The 19,347-nt window shown below is 33.5% G+C and overlaps 1 protein-coding gene across 1 annotated transcript in view; it reads left to right on the top strand.

Annotated features, from left to right (window-relative positions):
- DACH2 (dachshund family transcription factor 2) overlaps positions 1–19,347 on the top strand; it is a 672,782-nt gene that overhangs the window by 580,734 nt on the left and 72,701 nt on the right. The gene's annotated exons all lie outside the window — the stretch shown is intronic.

Consider the following 19,347-nt stretch of genomic DNA (forward strand, 5'->3'; position numbering starts at 1 on the left):
AAATTTTTGTAGAGTATGTATGAGTTCTATATGTGATACAATACACCTGACACAGTCACAACATCTTTTGAATAAGGGAAGTTAAAATATCCTTTAGGCAGTTGCCCATTTAAGAGTGATTAAAAAGTGAATCAATGTAAGATTTGCCACAATCTCAACAACTTAGATCACAAATATTTAACATGATTTCCCCTACATTTATATACATGTTGTTTTCTCAGAAGCCTTACACCATAGATGCTATTCCAGAAATTGGTTGTGATGTGGCATATTGGGAACTTTAGTCTAGCTATAGGTCTGGCACTAACTAGCTATAACATCTTGTATATGCCACTTAACCACCATGAGTTTCTTTACCTATTATATGGAAAAAACTTATCACCCTGTCTAATGCACTGGATTATTGAGCGGTGAAATGAAATATTATGTGAAAAAAGTGCCAAGGAAGTGTGGGCGATAAAAATTACTCTTCTCTGTGTGACTTGACTTTGATTACTTACCATTTCCTTCTATCTAATTCTACTCAGGTATATAGAAGTTGACAGGTACATTCAGCTGTAACAAATTCACATTTAGTATATAGTAATTACAGATCAATTGAGCTAGGTAAAATATTTGTTAATCTTCTATACCTACACAGTCCAATTTCCTGTGTACCCACTTCCTTTCAGGAAAATGGTTTTTGCTCTTCCTTTAGTCTTACAAGGGGGAAGTTCTTTAAGGGAACTCTGAATATTTACAGCTCATAATAGTGATTGCTTTCAGCCTTTCCAAAATAATGTATTTTCTTGGGGGAAGAGAAATTTGGGAGACTAGGGAAGGTTTTAGATTCCAGAAGGATGAAGACTATCTCTTGGGGAAATTAATCCAAATCTCACTTAGTTTGTCAGTATTATATGTTTTTTGGAGCCCTTTAGCTTCATAGTGAGCATAGCGGTTCTCAAATCTGGCTCCCAATTATAATCACCTATGGAGTTTTTATTAATATGGATGCTGAGGCCACACGCTCAGAGTTTGATTCACTTGGTCTGGAATAGAACCTGGGCAACAGCATTTTGTTTTGCTTTTCAGCATTTCTTCAAGAGATTCTTATGTGTAGCCAGGGTTAAGAACCAGTGGATCAGAGCTTGAGGCTAATGTCCCTGAGAAAGTAAGTTTAATTCCTGGAAGACATGACAGACGTCTTCTAGCTTTACTCTTTTCTATGACGTAGACTACCTGGTTGTTACTACATTGTGTATAACTGATTCTAGAAAGTCTGAGAAAGAACGAGAGTCTACAAATGAGTGACCACTAATGAATTAAGAAACAAAAGGACACATTCTTCTGTTGGTATACCATTCATATTTTACTTCAGTTTATTGTACTTCACCACAGGGTAAATTTTTCGATCTACTAAAGGTGCCCATAATATATAGAAAAAATATTTCATGAACTGAAGAGTTAATGAAGAATATTTTCTCTTTTCTGTAAACTGAACGTGCTTCATAATTACCTAGATGAGCATTTTAGTTGGAATTTGAAATAATGTATGATTTTAATTTCATTGATCTATGGTTGGTTTCCTTGCCACATGTTTTGTCTTTTCTTAGCCTGACAGTAAAAGGCTATACCCTCTGGGGCTCCAAAATGCAAAAGATTGATTTCAGAATAGTTGTCAGAAAGAAAGTCAGGTTCATGATATTAAACTATCCAAACTCTTGCACAGGTAATGAAAGTCTAGTTATAGTTGAAACTTCATTTATAACCCAGCAACAATTTGTTCCTGAGACTTTTTTCCCACTATGTCATGACTATTTAAAGGACATCTTGGTAGTAAAGCAGCTTTGCTAGGAAAGTCCCAAGCTGTACATGATGCATATGATACAATCAGAGCTGCAAACCCCACAAGTCGAAATGGCATTTGGGACTGTCCCGTGTACTGCAGCACTCAAGTATACACTATTGTGTCTTATGAAAGATCAGTTCAAGCGTTACTACAGATGTACAGTATCTGATTTTCATAAAATATATAGTAGTATGCACTGGGATTTCTGAATTTCTTGCTGTGTAATGGTAGAATATTACTTGTTTAAATCAAATAAGTTGGTCACATATCCTGTTGAGGACATTAATAAGCAAGAGTGGCATATTAAACTGCACCCCAGTTATAGTGGAAAGGTTTTTTTTAAAAAAAATGGGATTCTCTATGTCAAGTTCTTCCAGTTATATTTGTGACGGTAAGAAAAAAATATATTTTCCTGAAATAGAGTTTAGTTATTAAAAGGAAATGAGTTAAAGTAGAAGTGTCAACATTTATTAACTGTGACAAGTAAGCAGTTTATACAACTGTGGCAAACATATGTTTTCACATCTGCTTTGAGTATCATCATGATTTTAAAAATGATTTATAGCTCTGAAAATTATAAAATGCCAGCTTTGCTATTACGGAGGAATTTTCAGAACATAAAGACATACCTTTAGAGTATTCATGTAGCCCACCCTTACTGTATCTGGTAAAACTGGATGACATTATAATACATGTCTCAAAGTCTGTATGACCTAAGCTTTCATGGCATTGATATCCATTTTGACTGTGCCCGATACTGTGATTTTAGTTTTGAATCAAGTATTTTGAATAAACTGACTGATCAGTCAAATAAAGCTTTCGATTTTATTTTTTCACAGACTATGTCAAATAAATTGACCAAATTAATCACGTTATGACATTGTGTTATGTGGTCTTTAACAGTCAGTTCTGGGATTCTTTAGAGTACAGCAATTACGACTATTCACTCTACTTTACCTGTGTGGAAACAAAGGCACAGAGTAAAACCCCTTCCTCTGGCAGCCACTCGTCTCTCAAACTGCTATCAAGAATAGGGTTTTTGTGATATTTTGCACTGGGAAGTAAATGTTTTCAATAGAAAACTCTCTATGTGCAAGGTGCCCCAAGCACTCTGATGATCAAATCTGATATGCTACAGAAATAGTGGAACAATAAATTCACCATCCAGCCCAAGAATTTAGCCCATTGAAATGTTATATTTTAAGTTAACCCACAGCCTACAGATGAGCAGCTAATAGTTTCAACATCCTTTGGTCACAATAATATATATTATACTTCACCTGGAATAAAAGCATTGTCATATTTCTTTTTCAACTTTTAAGTTCAGAGGTACAAGTACAGGTTTGTTATATATGTAAATTCTGTGTCACTTGGGTTTGGCGTACAGATTATTTTGTCACCCAGGTAATAAGCATCGTATCTGACATGTAGTTTTTCAATCCTCTCCCTCTTCCCAACCTCCAACCTCAAGTAGACCCCAGTGTCTGTGGTTCTTTTCTTTGTTTCTATGTGTTCTCAATATTTATCTTCCACTCATAAGTGAAAACATGCAGTATTTGGTTTTCTGTTCCTGCATTAGTTCTCTCTCTTAGCCTCCAACCCCATCCATGTTGCTGCAAAGGACATCATCCTGTCCTTTTTTTATGGCTGCATAATATTCCATGGTGTATATGCACCATGTTTTTAATGGGCATTTAGGTTGATTTAATGTCTTTGCTCCTGTGAACAGTGCCGCAATGAACATACACATGCATGATTTAGAATGATTTATATTCCTTTGGGTACATATCCAATAATGGGATTGCTGGCTCAAATGGTAGTTCTATTTTAAGTTCTTTGAGAAATCGCCAAACTGCTGTCCCCAGTGACTGAACTAGTTAACATTTCCACCACCAGTGTATAAGCATTCCTTTTTCTCCACAAGCTTGCCATCATCTGTTGTTTATTGACTTTTTAATGATACCCATTCTGATTGGTGTGAGATGGTATCTCATAGTGGTTTTGGTTTGCATTTCTCTAATGATCAATGATATTGAACATTTTTTATATGCTGCTGGCTGTATGTATGCCTTCTTTTGAAAAGTCTGTTCATGTCCTTCGTCCACTTTTTAATGAAGTTGTTTGCTTTTATTTTTTATGGTGGAATATTATTTCATTGCATGGATACATCATATTTTGTTTATCCATTCATCAGTTGAAGGATATTTGGGATACCTCCACTTTTTGGCTGTTACGAGTAATGCTGCTGTGAACATTTGCATACAGTTTTCGGTTGACTCATGTTTTCATTTCACATGTATATATACTTAGGAGTGAAATTGATGTGTCTTACAGTAATTTTGTGTTTAACCACTTAAGAAACTACTACACTCTTTGCCAAAGTGGATGCAGCCATTTACATTTCCACCAGCAATATATGAAGGTTTTAATTTCTCCCTGCTCTCTCCAACACTTACTATTTTCTGTGATTTTGATGATAGCTAGACTAATGTTTGCGATGTATTATCTCATTTTGGCTTTGATTTGTATTCCCTGATGAATAATCATTTTGAGCATCTTTTCCTGTGTTTATTGGCTATTTATACATCTTCTTTGGACAAATATCTGTTTAAGTCCTTTGTCAATTTTTTTATTAGGCATTTTAATTCTTTATTTTATTTAATTTATCATTTGTTTTTAAGTTGTAGGAGTTCTTTTTATATTATGGATACAATATCTTTATCAGACATATGACTTCTAAATATTTTATCCCATTTTGTGGGTTATCTTTTTACTGTTTTCATAGTATCCTTTGATGGACAGGTTATTCATTTTCATAAAGATCAATTTATCTATTTTTTGACACATGTGCTTGTGGTGTTGTATCTAAGAATGCTTTGCTCTTACACTTAGATCTGTACTCCCCTTTGAGTTAATTTTTGTTGTGTTAGATAGGGGACCAACTTCATTATTTTGCATTTGAACATTTGATCATCCTAGCACTGTTTGTTTTAAACATTTCCTCGTTGAATTAAGTAGGCACCCTCATCAAAAATCACTTCTCTGTAAAATTAAGCACTGATTTCTGGACACTCAATTATGTTTAATTATCTGCGTGTCTATTTGTTTGCCAATATCATACTATCTTGATTATAGCTTTATAATAAGTTTTAAAATAAAGACATATGAGTCTTTTATTATTTTATTCAGAATTGCTTTGGGTCTATTTGATCCTTTGTGTTTCTACGAGAATTTTTAGATCAGTTTCTGATAAAATATCAACTGGAATTACAACAAGGATTCTATTGAAACTGTAGGTACATTTGCCGAGTATTGCCATATCAGCAGTATTAAGTATTTTGATCCATGAAAACAAGATATTTTCCTTTTATTCAGGTTCTCTTCAATTTCTTCCAGCAATGTTTTGTCGTTTTCAAACTATACATTTTGCACTTCTTTAAAGTTTACTCCTCAGTACAGCCACACCCCAGAGATATCATGTGTTTGGTTCCAGACCACCACAATAAAGCATATATTGCAATAAAACAAGTCACACAAATTGTTTGATTTCTCAGTGCATGTAAAAGTTATATTTACACAATACTGTAGTCTATTAAGTGTGTGATGCCATTATGTCTAAAAAACAGTACACATACCTTAATTTGAAAATACTTCACTGCTAAAATAATAGTAATGATTATCTAAGCCTTCACCGAGTCATAATCTTTTTACTGGTGGAGGGCCTTGCCTTGATGTTGATGGCTGCTGACAGATCAGGGTGGTGGTCACTGAAGGTTGGGGTGGCTGTGGAAATTCCTTAATATAAGACAACAATGAAGTTTGCCACATCAATTGACTTTTCCTTTCATGAAAGATTTCTCTGTAGCATGTGATGCTGTTTGAAGGCATCTTACCTGCAGTAAATTTCTTTCAAAATTTGAGACAATTCTCTTAAACTCTACCACTGTTTTACCAACTAAGTTTATGTAATATTCCAAATACTTTGTTGTCATTTCAACAGTGTTCACAACATTTTTATCAGGAGTATATTCCATCTCAATAAACCGTGTTCTTTGTTCATCCATAAAATAACAACTCTTCATCTATTCAAGTTTTATCATGAGATTGCGGCAATTCAGTCATATATTCACATTTTACCTCTAATTCTAGTACTTTTGCTATTTTCACATGTGCAGTGACTTCCTCCACTGAAGTCTTGAGTCCCTCAAAGTCATCCACAAGGGTTGGAATAAACTTCTTCTAAACTCTTGTTAATGCTGGCATTTTGACCTCCTTCCATGAATCACAAATGTTTGCAATAACATTAGTATGGTGAATCCTTTTCAGAAAGTTTTCAATTTAGGTTGCTCAGATCCATTAGAGTAATCTCTATATATGGAAGCTATAGCTTTGCCAAATGCCTTTCTTAAATAATGAAACTTGAAAGTCAAACAATTACTCCGTATTACATAGCTGCAGAATGTATGTTGTGTTAGCAGGCATGAAAAATGAATTTCTTTTTACAGAGCTCTCAGGTAACTAGATTCATTTGCAGTGAGCAGTAATATTTTGCAAGGAATCTTTTCTTTTTGAGTCATAGGTCTCAATAGTGGGCTTAAAATGTTCAGCAAAGCATGCTGTAAATAGATGTGCCATTATCCAGGCTTCATGGTTCCATCATAGAACAGAGACAGAATAGAATTTGGCATAACTCTTAAGAATTACAGGATTTTTTTTTTTGTAATGGAAAATGTGCGTTTGCTTGAACTTAAAGTCACCAACTGCATTATCCCCTAATAGGAGAGTTAGCCTGTCCTTTGAAGCTTTGAAGCCAGGTATGGCTTCTCTTCTCTAGCTATGATAGTCCTAGATGGCATCTTCTTCCAATATAAGGCTGTTTTGTCTACATTGAAACCTATTATTTAGTGTAGCCACCTTCCTCAATGATCTTAGCTAGATTTTCTGGATAACTTGCTGCAGCTTCTACATCCACACTCGCTGCTTCACCTTGCACTTTTATGTTAAGGAGATTGTTCCTTTACTTAAACCTCATAAACCCACGTTTGTTAGATACCAACTTTTCTTCTGCAGCTTCTTCACCTCTCTCAGCCTACAAGGAATTAAAGAGAGGTAGGGCCTTGCTCTGGATTAGGATTTGGATTAAAGAAATGTTGTGACTTGTTTGATCTTCCATCCAGATAACTACAAGTTTCTCCATATCAAGAATAAGGCTAGCTCACTTTCTTGTCATTTGTGTTTTCACTGGAGTAGCACTCTTAATGTCCTTCAAGAACTTTTCCTTTGCATTCACAACTTGGCTAACTGTTTGGTGCAAGAGGCCTAGCTTTCAGCCTATCTTGGCTTTTGATATGCCTTCCTTACTAAGCTTAATCATTTCTAGCTTTTGATTTAAAGCGAGATACATGTGACTATTCCTCTTACTTGAACACTTAGAGGCCACTGGAGGATTAGTAGTTGACACAATTTCAATATTGTTGTATCTCAGGGAATAGAAGACCTGAGCAGAGGAAGAGAAATGGGGGGATGACAGGTCAGTGAAGCAGTCAGAACATGCAAAGCATTTATCAATTACGTTTGCCATTGTATATAGGAGCAGTGCATGGCGTCCCAAAACAATTACAAGAGTAACATCAAAGATCGCTGATAATAGACCACCATAACAGATATAATAATAATTAAAAGTTTGAAATTTCATGGGAATTACCAATATGTGACACAGAGACAAAAAGTGAACAAATGCTATTGGAAAAATGACACCAATAGACTTGCTCAGTGCAAGGTTGACACAAACAATTAGTTTGTAAAAAATATAGTATCCGTAAAGTGCAAAGAACGGGGTATGCCTGTATTTTGTTTTTTAATGTTTTCAAATTTATAAGTGAAATTGTTTTGTTAATTTTAATTTCAGATTGCTCACTGCTGTGTATAGAAATATAATTAATTTTTCTATATTGTTCTTATATTCTTCAACTTTATTAATTTTTTTAGCTTTAGTGGTTTTTATATAGATTCTTTACAAATTTTTTCTGTAGTTTCTTGAAGAATTTTCTCTATATAAGATCATACTATCCGCAAATTGAGATAGTCTTATTTATCTTTTCCAATCTATATGCCTTTTATTTCTATTTCTTGCCTAATTCTGTGGCTAGAGACTGCAATACAATGTTGAATAGACATGGTGAGAGTGAATATCCTTGTCTTATTTCTGATCTCAAGAGGAAAGCTTTCAGTTTTTACCATTAAATATTATGTGATTAGTGGGCATTTTATAGATGTCTTTTATCAGATTGAGGAAGTTTTCATCTATGCTTAGTTTGTTTTGTGTATTTACTATGAAAACACGTTGTATTTTGTCACATTGTTTTTCTGTATCTATCAAGATGACATTGTGGTTTTTGTGCTTTATTAGTACAATTCATTACATTGATTTTTCTAAGTAAATTCTATTATTATTCTTTGTTGTAAAAACTTAATATGCTTAATATGAGACCTACCATCTTTCACATTTTTAAGTGCTTAATAGACTGTTGTTGACTGTAGGCACAATGCTGTACAGCAGATCTCTTGAACTTATTCATTTTGCATAACTGAATGTTTAAACCAGTTGAATAGCAACTCTCCATGTCTCTCTCTCTACAGCCCCTGGCAACCACTATTCACTCTTTGTTTCTATGAGTTTGGCTATTTTACATAACTAATATATGTGGAATCATGCAGTGTTTGTCCTTTTGTGACTGGCTTTTTTCATTTAGCCAAATGTCCACCAGGTTCATCCATGTTGTCACATATGGCAAGATTTCTGTCTTTTTTAAGGCTAAATAATATTTTATTGTATTATGTACCACATTTTATTAATCCATTTCATCCATAAATTGGCATTTGGGTTATTTCCATGTATTTGTTATTGTGCATAATACTGGTATCAATGTTGGTGTACAAATATCAGTCCAGGTTCCTGCTTTTAATACTTCTGGTTTTATACCCAGAAGTGGAAAGCTGGATCATATGGCTATTTTATGTTTTAAAAATATATTTTGAGGAACTACCATACTGTTTTCCACATTGAGTGACTGCACAATTTTATATTGCAACTAAAAGTGTGCAAGGTTCTAGTTTCTCCAAATCGTTTTTTCCTATCTTATTCTATGATACCAAAACTTGGCACCAAAACCTGATACCAAAACCTGGCAGAGTTTTCAAAAAGAGAAAACCTCAAGCCAATATCCTTGATAAACATCAATGCAAAAATTCTTAACAAAATACTGGCAAACTGAATCCAGCAGCATATTAAAAAGCTACTCCGTCATGATCGAGTAGGCGTCATCTGCAGATACAAGATTGGTTCAACATATGAAAATCAATAAATATGTTTCATCACATAAACAGAACTAAAGACAAAAACCACATGATTTGCTAGGTGAGACTAGTGTGAAAAAAAACATCAACAACACACGATTATCTCAACAGAGGCAGAAAAGGCTTTCAATAAAATTCAACACCCTTCATGTTAAAAACTCTCAATAAAGTAGGTATTGAGGGAACATACCTCCAAATAATAAGAGCCACCTATGCTTTCAACATTAGGTCAAATTAGATACAATGAAGGGCGCTCATGCTACAATATAATTAGATTCTAGCTAAATTGACATGTGTTTTGTGCATTGTTGGACTCACAATATGTAAATACTGGTGAAGCACACAAAAAAACAAGAAGACAGAAGTAAAGGCAGGTAGGCAGGCAGGAAGGAAGGAAATAGGAAAAAAAAAGAAAGTATGCACAGGATTGAAAGCCAACTATCAAAAATACACATGCACTCATATGTTTATTGCAGTGCTATTCACAAAAACAAAAATATGAAATCAACCTAGCTGCCCATCAACAGTGGATTGGATAAAGAAAATGTGCTACATATACACCATGGAATACTACAGAAATAAAAAGAACAATATGGTGTCATTTTCAGTAACATGGATGGAGCTGGAGGCCAATTATCCTAAACAATCAAATGCAAGAACGCAAAACCAAATACCACATATTTTCACTTATAAGTTGGAGCTAAACATTGAATACATATGAATGTAAAGATGGGAACTGATGGACGGGGGGGTGGGCTGAAGAACCGTTTGTTGGGTTCTATGCTCACTTCCTGGGTGTCAATATCACTGGGACATCTAGCCTCAGAATCAGGATTTACGCATGTAACAAACCTATACATGTACCCTTTAACCTATAATAAAATTTGAAATGATAAAAAAGCTGTACAAATTTCTAATTTCTCGACATCCTTTCTAATATTTATATTTTGTTTTTTGATGAAACCACAACAGCAGGTGAAAGGTGATATCTCACTGTGGTTATGATTTGCATTTCCTTGTGATTACTGATGTTGGCCAACTTTTCATATATCTATTGGCCATTTTTATGTCTGTTTTGGAGAAATAAATAAATAGATATATATATATACCTTGACATAAGGCTTATTATTAAAAGGTTAGACTTTTGAAATAAAGTTTTTATTTTAAAAGGTACACATAATTATCCTATGATTTTAGCAATCACTATGTAATGCTATTATCTCAACAAACAGATTTTAAAGAACCAGGATAACTAAATTACAATACTACAAATAATGCAACTAAGGCTATTTGATTTTTTGCAGGAATCGTAGATTTGATTGTTTTGGATCAGAACATAGCATTTTTCTAAATAGTAATTGCAGATTATATCCTTGCATAATAAATCCTGCTAGTATGATGGGTGACTATGGAAGTCTTGGAAAAAGAATAAGTAAAATGTAATTTAAAAATATTCTATTTTATGATAGAGAAGAATCAAGTAAACTGATATTTGTACATTTGTATTCAAATTACTATATTTTCAATTAGCTTAATCCTAAATATAAACCACGTTATCACTACACTAATATCATCATATGAAGTTATTAGAACAGTTGTATAAATATGACTGAGATTATTTTTTTTTCAGTAGTCATTTTTCTACTTTATTTTACTAAATAGCAGAGTTTGTCCTTGCTTGATATAGTTTCAGCTTGAGTTATCAATCTCATCCTTAATAATAATATTTACTGTAGAGGCTAGAGAGCTATTTGTGAGTAGTCTGGCAGTGGTTTCTCCTTAAATCTACTAATGTGTGTCTCTGCTTCACATGCTTATGTCTCTAGAACCAAAGAAGCAACACCTTGTATAGTTTGTGAGTTTTTTCTCAGTGTGCTTTCATCATATTTAGGACCAGTATAACTTTTTTCTTTCTCTCTCAGTTTTGCAATCTGTCAACTACTTGGTACTTAATATAGAATTAGCAATAAGTAAATTTACATTATTTGAGCTCTCATATTTTATATCTTTTAATTCAACATAATCTCAAATGCTGCCTGTAGAATTTAGCCTTATTAAAAATACACACACACACACACACACACACCCCAACATACACATATCACGGTTCATTTACTGTTTTAAAATGGCTCTTGGTTAAAAGGAAGAGAAATACACTCCGGTTACTTCCAGTCTGTTGTATGTGTTATTACTGATTTTCATGCAGACTGTCTAAATAAGGATGTTTGAGAACTATAATAAATCTCGACATCAGGTGCAAATAGAAATTTCTCCAAAACAGACATAAATACATTCATTCATTCATTCTGGATGCATTTGTTTAGATAACTGCATTATATAAGTCACTGGGAAAAAGAATAAAAAAGTATTTAAAATTCCTTATGATGCATTATAGTTAGATAAATGTATTTACTGTTTATATTATCATAAACAGAGGAATCTAGATGGTTTCAGTGATGACAATAGATCAGACCTGATCTTGTTATTGTATTACGAGAGTGAATGTTATCAAAGTCTAGTTAGCATTTCATATGACAGTGATATAATAACAAAAAGAGTTTTCACATGCACGGTTTTATCAGGATCATAATTCCAGTTCTTACTATGATTTCCATTAATTATTTTTATAAATAATGTCTTCTGTACCCTACATTATTTCAGGCACTGAGAAAGTAATGATGAGAGATATTATTCCTGTCTTCAAGGAGCTCACAGAGAATGCCATAATTCTAAAATGCATCTAAAATACAGGTGCTTTTCTTCAGAGTAAAGTTGTGTTTGTTTATGATAAGAGAGTGCTACTGACCTGAAGGTCCTGTCTATATTAATAGGAGTCTCAAATTCAGCATCCACACCTTACTGTGGGCTCAAGGTTTATCTTTTGATCTCACTACCTGTATTTGAGGCCCTTAAACTGAACCAAATATGAGCTCACAATAAAAAAAATCAAATGTTCAAACACACAAGGAATCCAACCACCATGAAAGCATCACAGAAACAGCTAAGCATAGATTTAGATCCGTAACTATTCAGACATGTAGTTATTTTACACTTTATCTGAGCTGCCTAGGGAATTAAAACATGGAATTAAATTAATAAGCAAGAAACTAGAGATTACTAACATTTCAAATAGATTTTTAAAGTACCAAATATGATTGTTAGAAATAAATTAACATAAACATTGAAATGAAAAACTAGATGAATGAGTTAATCAACAGAATAAAACTAAAGAAAGAAGTACTGAACTGAAAAATAAATATGAAAAAATCATCTAGAATGTAGTACAGACAGACAAAGTGACAGAAAAAAAATGAGAGTTTAAGATGAATGAGGATAGGGAAAAATATAAATGAGGATATGGCAATAAGTTCTAACATTTATAGGTGGCAGGAGGGACTAACAAACTTCAGAGAATAGCTTTCATCTATTTAAATGGAGAAACAATATTTATATATAATACCCTGTTTTTATTATATATTTGCTACTCTGCTATCTAGCATTTTAATTAATTTTTTCTATCTAAATATATAGTTGTGCTCTTTGTAGCCAACCTCTCTTCATACACCCCTCCCACCCTAATACCCTTCTCAGCTTCTGGTATCCATCATTTTTCTCTCCACCTCCATAAGATCAACTTTTATATCTCCCACATATGTGTGAGAATATGTGATATTTGTCTTTGCTGGGCTAATTTCACTAAACATAGTTACCTCCAATTCCATCCATGTTGTGGTAAATAAGATAATTTTATTCTCTCTTTGTGGCCAAGTATTATTCAATTGTGTATTATACCACATTTTCTTTATCCATTTATCTGGTGAGGGACACTTAGGTTGATTCCCAATCTTTGCTATTCTGAACAGTGCTGCAAAAAACATGTGAGTTGTAGTTATTCGTTTGGTATACTGATTTATTTTTTTCAGATAAATACTTAGTGGTGTCATTCCTGGATAATATGATAGTTTTTAGTTTGTGAGAAATTGCCATACTGTTTTCCATAGTAGCTGTACTAATTTTTATTCCCACCAACAGTGTATGAGTTCCCTTTTCTCCGCATCCTTGCCAGCATCTGTTATTTGTTATCTATTTAATAATAACCATTCTAACTGGGATAAGAAGGTATCTCATTGTGGTTTTGATTTGCATACTTAGTGATGTTGAACATTTTTCTCCTATATCTGTTGGCTATTTTTACGTCTCCCTTTGAGAAGTGTCTACTCATGCACTTTGCCCACTTTTAACATGATATTTATTATTATTTACTGTGGACTTATTTGAGTTCCTTGTATATTCTGGATATTAATCTCTTGCTGGATGAATAGTTTGCAAGTGTTTTCTCCCATTCAACAGGATGTCTCTTTACTTTGTTTATTGCTTCCTTTGTGGTGCCAAAAGCCTTTTAGTTTAGTAGAGTCCTATTTGTCTAGTTTTGTTTTTTATCGCGTGTGCTTTAGAGGTTTTAGCCATAAAATTGTTGCCTAAATCAAAGCGTACCTGAAACATTTCCCCTATGTTTTCTTCTAGTAGTTTTATAGTTTCAGGTCTTACATTAAAGGCTTTAATCCACCTTGACCTGATTTTTTTTTTTTTTTTTTTTTTTTTTTGAGACAGAGTCTCACTCTGTCACCCAGGCTGGAGTGCAGTGACGTGATCTTGGCTCACTGCAAGCTCTGCCTCCCAGGTTGACGCCATTCTCCTGCCTCAGCCTCCTGAGTAGCTGGGACTACAGGCACCCGCCACCACACCCGGCTAATTTTTTGTATTTTTAGTAGAGATGGGATTTCACCGCATTAGCCAGGATGGTCTCCATCTCCTGACCTCGTGATCCACCTGCCTCAGCCTCCCAAAGTGCTGGGATTACAGGCATGAGCCACCGTGCTCGGCCGACCTGATTTTTTTACATGGTGAGAGATTCGGGTCTGGTTCCTTTCTCCTTCATAAGGATATCCTATTTTCCCAGCACCATTTATTGAAGAGGATGTCCTTACCCCAATGTATATTCTTGGTGCCTTTGTGAAAAATAAGATGGCTATAAATGGGTGGATTTATTTTTGAATTCTCTATTCTGTTTCAGTGGTCTTTGTGTCTAATTTTTATACCAAATACCATGCTGTTTTGGCTACTATAGCCTTGTAATATATTTTGAAGTCAAATAGGGTGATGCCTCCAGGTTCGTTCTTTTTGCTCAGGAATCCTTTGGCTATTTGGGCTCTTTTTGATTCCATACGAATTTTAGAATTGTTATTCTACTTCCATGAAAAGTGATATTGATATTTCAGTAGAGATTGCATTGAATCTGTAGATTGCTTTGGGCATTATGGTAATTTTAATATTAATTCTTCTGATCCATGAGAACATGATGTCTTTTCATTTGTTTGTGTCCTCTTCAATTTCTCTCATCAAAGTTTTGTAGTTTTTCTTCTAGAGATCTTTCACCCCTTAGGTTAAATTTACTCCTAGTTTTTTTTTTTTTGTAGCTATTGCAAATGGGATTGCCTTGTTGATTTCTTTCTCAGCTACTTCTTTATTGTATAGAAATGCTACTTATTTTTTGCATGCTAATTTTTATCTTGCAAATTTACTTAATTTATGTGTTAGATCTAAGATTTTTTGGTGAAATCTTTAGGTTTTCTGGATATAAGATTATGTCATCTGCAAACAGGGATAACTTAACTCCTTCCTTTTCAATTTGGATGACTTTTATTTCTTTCTTTTATATAATTGCTCTGGCTAGGACTACCAGTACCATGTTGAATAGATGTGCTGAAAGTGGGCATCGTCGTCTTGTTCCATCTCATAAAGGAAAGGCTTTCAACTTTTGCAATCAGCATGATGTTAGTTGTGGGTTTGTCATTTATGACCTTTATTATGTTGAGTTATGCTACTTTTATACCTTTTTAAAGAATATTTATTATTAAAAGACAGTGAATTTTATCAAATATTTTTTCTGCTATTAAGATGATCATATTTTTTATCCTCATTCTGTTGATGTGATGTATTATGTTTATTGATTTGTGTATGTCGAACTATCCTTACATACCTGCAATAAATTTGACTTGATCATGTATTTTTTGATTTTCTGTTTGATTCTGTTTGCTAGTATTTTGTTTAGAATTTTATTTTTTATTTTTTAAGTATTATGGATATATAATAGTTGTACATATATATGAAGTAAATATGATATTTTGATGCAAACATTCTGCACCCCTATGTTGATTGTAGCACAGTTCATAAGAGCCAAGATATGGAATCCACCTTATGATGTTGAGAATTTTTGTGCCTATGTTCATCTGAGATACTGGCCTGTGGTTTTCTTTTTTTGTTGCATACTTGTCTGGTTTTGGTATCAGGCTAATGCTGGCTTTGTAGAATGAGTTAGGGAGAATTCCTTCCAATTTAATTTCTTGAAATAGTTTGAAAAGAATCGGTGTTAATCTTTGGAAAGTTTTACAGAATTCAGCTGTGAAGCCATCTGGTCCTGGACTTTTTTTTCTTGCTATGCTTTTTATTACTAATTGATATGGTTTGGCTCTGTGTTCCCACCCAAATCTCACGTTGGGTTGTAATTCCTATGTGTTGGAGAAGATGCCTGGTGGGAGGTGAATGAATCATAGGGGTCGACTTCTCCCTTGCTATTCTCATAATGGCGTATGAGTTCTCACAAGATCTAGTTGTTTAAAAGTGTGTAGCATTTCTCCCTTCACTTTCTCCTCCTCCTGCTCCAGCCACGTAGGACATGCTGCTTCCTCTTAGCCTTCCACCATGATTGTAAGTTTCCTGAGCCCTGCCCGAGCCATGCTTCCTGTACAGCCTGCAGAACCATAAGCCAATTTAACCTCTTTTCTTTATAAATTATCCAGCCTCAGGTTGTTCTTTATAGCAGTGTGAGAATTTACTAATACACTAATTCAATCTCATTATTCATTATGGATCTGTTCAGATTTTCTGTTTCTTTCTGATTCAATTTTGGTAGGCTGTATGTGTCTATAAATTTTTCTATTTTCTCTGGGTTTTTCAGTTTGTTAGTGTGTAGTTGTTCTTAAGCATCTCTGATAATATTTTATATTTCTACATTCTTAATGTTAATATGTCATTTCTCACTTTTATTTTGTTTCTTTGGGTCTTCTCTCTTTTGTTCCTGGTTAATGTAACAAGTGGTTTATCAATTTTATCATTTCAAAAAACCAACTATATGTTTTGTTGATTTGGTTTAGTTCTCTTCTGTTCTTTGTTATTTTTTTCTGGTAATTTGGGGTTTGGTTTGTTCTTGCTTCTGTAGTTCCTTGAGGTGTATCGATTAATTGTTTATTTGAAATCTTTCTGCTTTTGGATAAATATGTTTATTGCTATAACTTCTCTCTTAGCACTGCATTTTCTGTATCACACAGATTTTGGTATGTTGTGTTTCAATTTTCATTTGTTTCAAGGTATTTTAATGTTTCCTCCTTAATTTCTTTCTTGACCCTATTGACATTCAGGAGCATGTTGTTTCATTTCTCTGTATTTATTCAGTTTCCAAAAAGTTCATTTTATTATTTATTTTAAGTTTTAATCCATTGTGGTTTGAGAAGATACTTTATATGATTTTGATTTTTAAAAATTTGTTGAGACTTATTTTGTCTTCTAATATATAATCTGTCCTTTGAAATGTTTAATGTGCTGATGAGAAGAATATGCATTCTGTAATTGTTGGATAAAATGTTCTGTAAATGTCTTTTAGGTCTATTTGGTCTAACCTGCAGCTTATTTTATAATTTATAATTTTTGTGAGTACATAGTAGGTACATATATTTATGAGGTACATGAGATATTTTGATACAGACATGAAATGCATAATAATCACATGATAGTATATGAGGTACCCATAACCTCAAGCATTTATCCTTTGTGTTACAAACAATCCAATCATATTCTTTTAGTTATTTTTAAATGTACAATTAATTTATTATTGACTATAGTCACCCTTTTGTGCCATCAAATGCTAGGTCTTATTCTTTCTATTTTATTGTACCCATTAAGAATACCCACTTCCCCCATTCCCATGCCCAGACTCTGGTAGACATCCTTTTCCTGTCTCTATCCATGAGTTCAGTTATCTTACATTTTACCTCCCACAGATATACTGTGCTGTTTAAATCCAATATTTATTTGTTCATTTTCTGTCTAGATGATCTGTCTAAAGCTGATGGTGGGTTGCTGAAATCCCTTACTATTATTGTATTGAAGACTATCTCTGTCTTCAGATATAATATTTGCTTTACATATCTGGGTTCTCTGGTATTGGTTGCATATATGCTTAGAATTTTTAAACGTGTTTGCTGAACTTATCCCTTTTTCATTATATACTTACCTTATTTGTCTCTCTCTGTTCTCTCTTTGTTACTTTTGACTTAAAGTCTGTTTTATCTAAGTATAGCTACTCCTACTTGCTTTTGGTTTTCATCTGCATAGAATGTCTTTTTCCATCACTTTACTTTTAGTCTGTATATGTGTTTAGAGGTGAGATGAGTTTCTCGTAGGCAGCATATAGTTGTTGTTTGTTTTTTTTTTTTAAAAAAAAAAAAAACCATTCAGCTAGTCTGTATCTTTTTAAGTGGAAAGTTGAATTTGTTTACATTCAAGGTTATTATTGATATGTGAAGGCTTATTCCTGTCTTTCATTTATTGATTTCTGATCGATGGTATACTTTTTGTCCCTTTATTTTTCTCTTACAGATATCATTGTGATTTGGTGAATTTCTGTAGTGGTAACATTTGGTTGTTTTCCTTGTTTTTGCGCTAGCTCTACCAGTGTATTTTGTAGTTTTGTGTGTTTTCATGATGGCAGATATTCTTCATTCACTTCTGGGTGGAGGTCTCCCTTGAGCATTTATTGTCAGGACTGTATAGTGCCAATGAATTCCCTCAACTCTTGTTTAGCTGGGAAAAAAATATTTCTTCTTAATGTATGAAGGATAAGGATAACTTTGCTGAGTATAGTGTCCTTGAATGGCATTACTTTTCTTTTAGCACTTTGAATATATCATTTCATTTAATCCTGCCTTGTAAACTTTTTCATAAGAAGTCATTGGGGTTCCATTATAAGTGACTAGACACTATTCTCCTTCTGTTTTTAGAATTTTATCATTGCTTATGACTTTTGACGATTTGATATAATGTGCCATGGAGAACACATTTATGTCTTGCATGTACTTGGAGGTCTTTGAGTTTCCTATATCTGTGTGCCTAAGTCTCTTGCTACACTTGGGAAGTTTTCATCTATTATTTAATGAAATAGGTTTTCTAACCCTTTGCTTTTCTCTTTGCCTTCTGAGACATTGAAAATTTGAATATTTGATCATTTTATCATTTCCCATATACCATATATGCTTTGCTCATACTTTTTCCATTTTTTTCTTTATTTTTGTTTGACTGTGTTATTTCAAAATACCTGTCTTCAAGCTCTGAGATTCTTTGTTCTGCTGTAGTCAGTTCATTATTGAAGCTTTCAGATGTGTTTTCTATTTCATTCAATGAATTATTCAGTTCCAAAATTAGTGTTAGATTTTTTTAGTCATGTCTATATTTTTGGCAAGTTCCTCTCTCATATTCTGAATTGCTTTTCTGATTTCTTTGTATTTTTTCCAGTATTCCCTTGTATCTCACTGAGCTTCTTTAATATCGATATTTTAAAATATTTTTCCAGGATTTCATAAATTTCTTTTTTATTTGGATCTGTTGCTTAAGAATTATTTTGTTCTTTTGGAGGTGTCATGTTTCTTTGCTTTTCCCTGTGTCCTTTTTTTTTTTTTTCCTGTGTCCTTAGGTTGATATCTGCACATCTGGTGTGAAAGTTGCTTCTTTCAATTTTTTGCTTTAAATTTGCTCTCTTAATGGAGGACTTTTTCCTAAAGATGTTTTTTGGTGATGGTTTGGTAGCATACTTTGGCTCTGATTTTGGATGCATGCAGTAGTGTTGTTTCTGTGTGATTTTTTTTTCAACTGTAAATGGCATTAGCAATATTATTTATTTTTGCTTTGTTTTTTAATTTTTTATTTTACTTGAAGTTCTGGGATACATGTGCTGAACGTGCAGGTTTGTTACATAGGTATACATGTGCCATGGTGGTTTGCTGCACCTATCAACCCAGCATCTAGGTTTTAAGCCCTGCATGCATTAGGTA

Source organism: Pongo pygmaeus, chromosome X, assembly GCF_028885625.2.
Source record: "Pongo pygmaeus isolate AG05252 chromosome X, NHGRI_mPonPyg2-v2.0_pri, whole genome shotgun sequence".
NCBI lineage: Eukaryota > Metazoa > Chordata > Mammalia > Primates > Hominidae > Pongo > Pongo pygmaeus.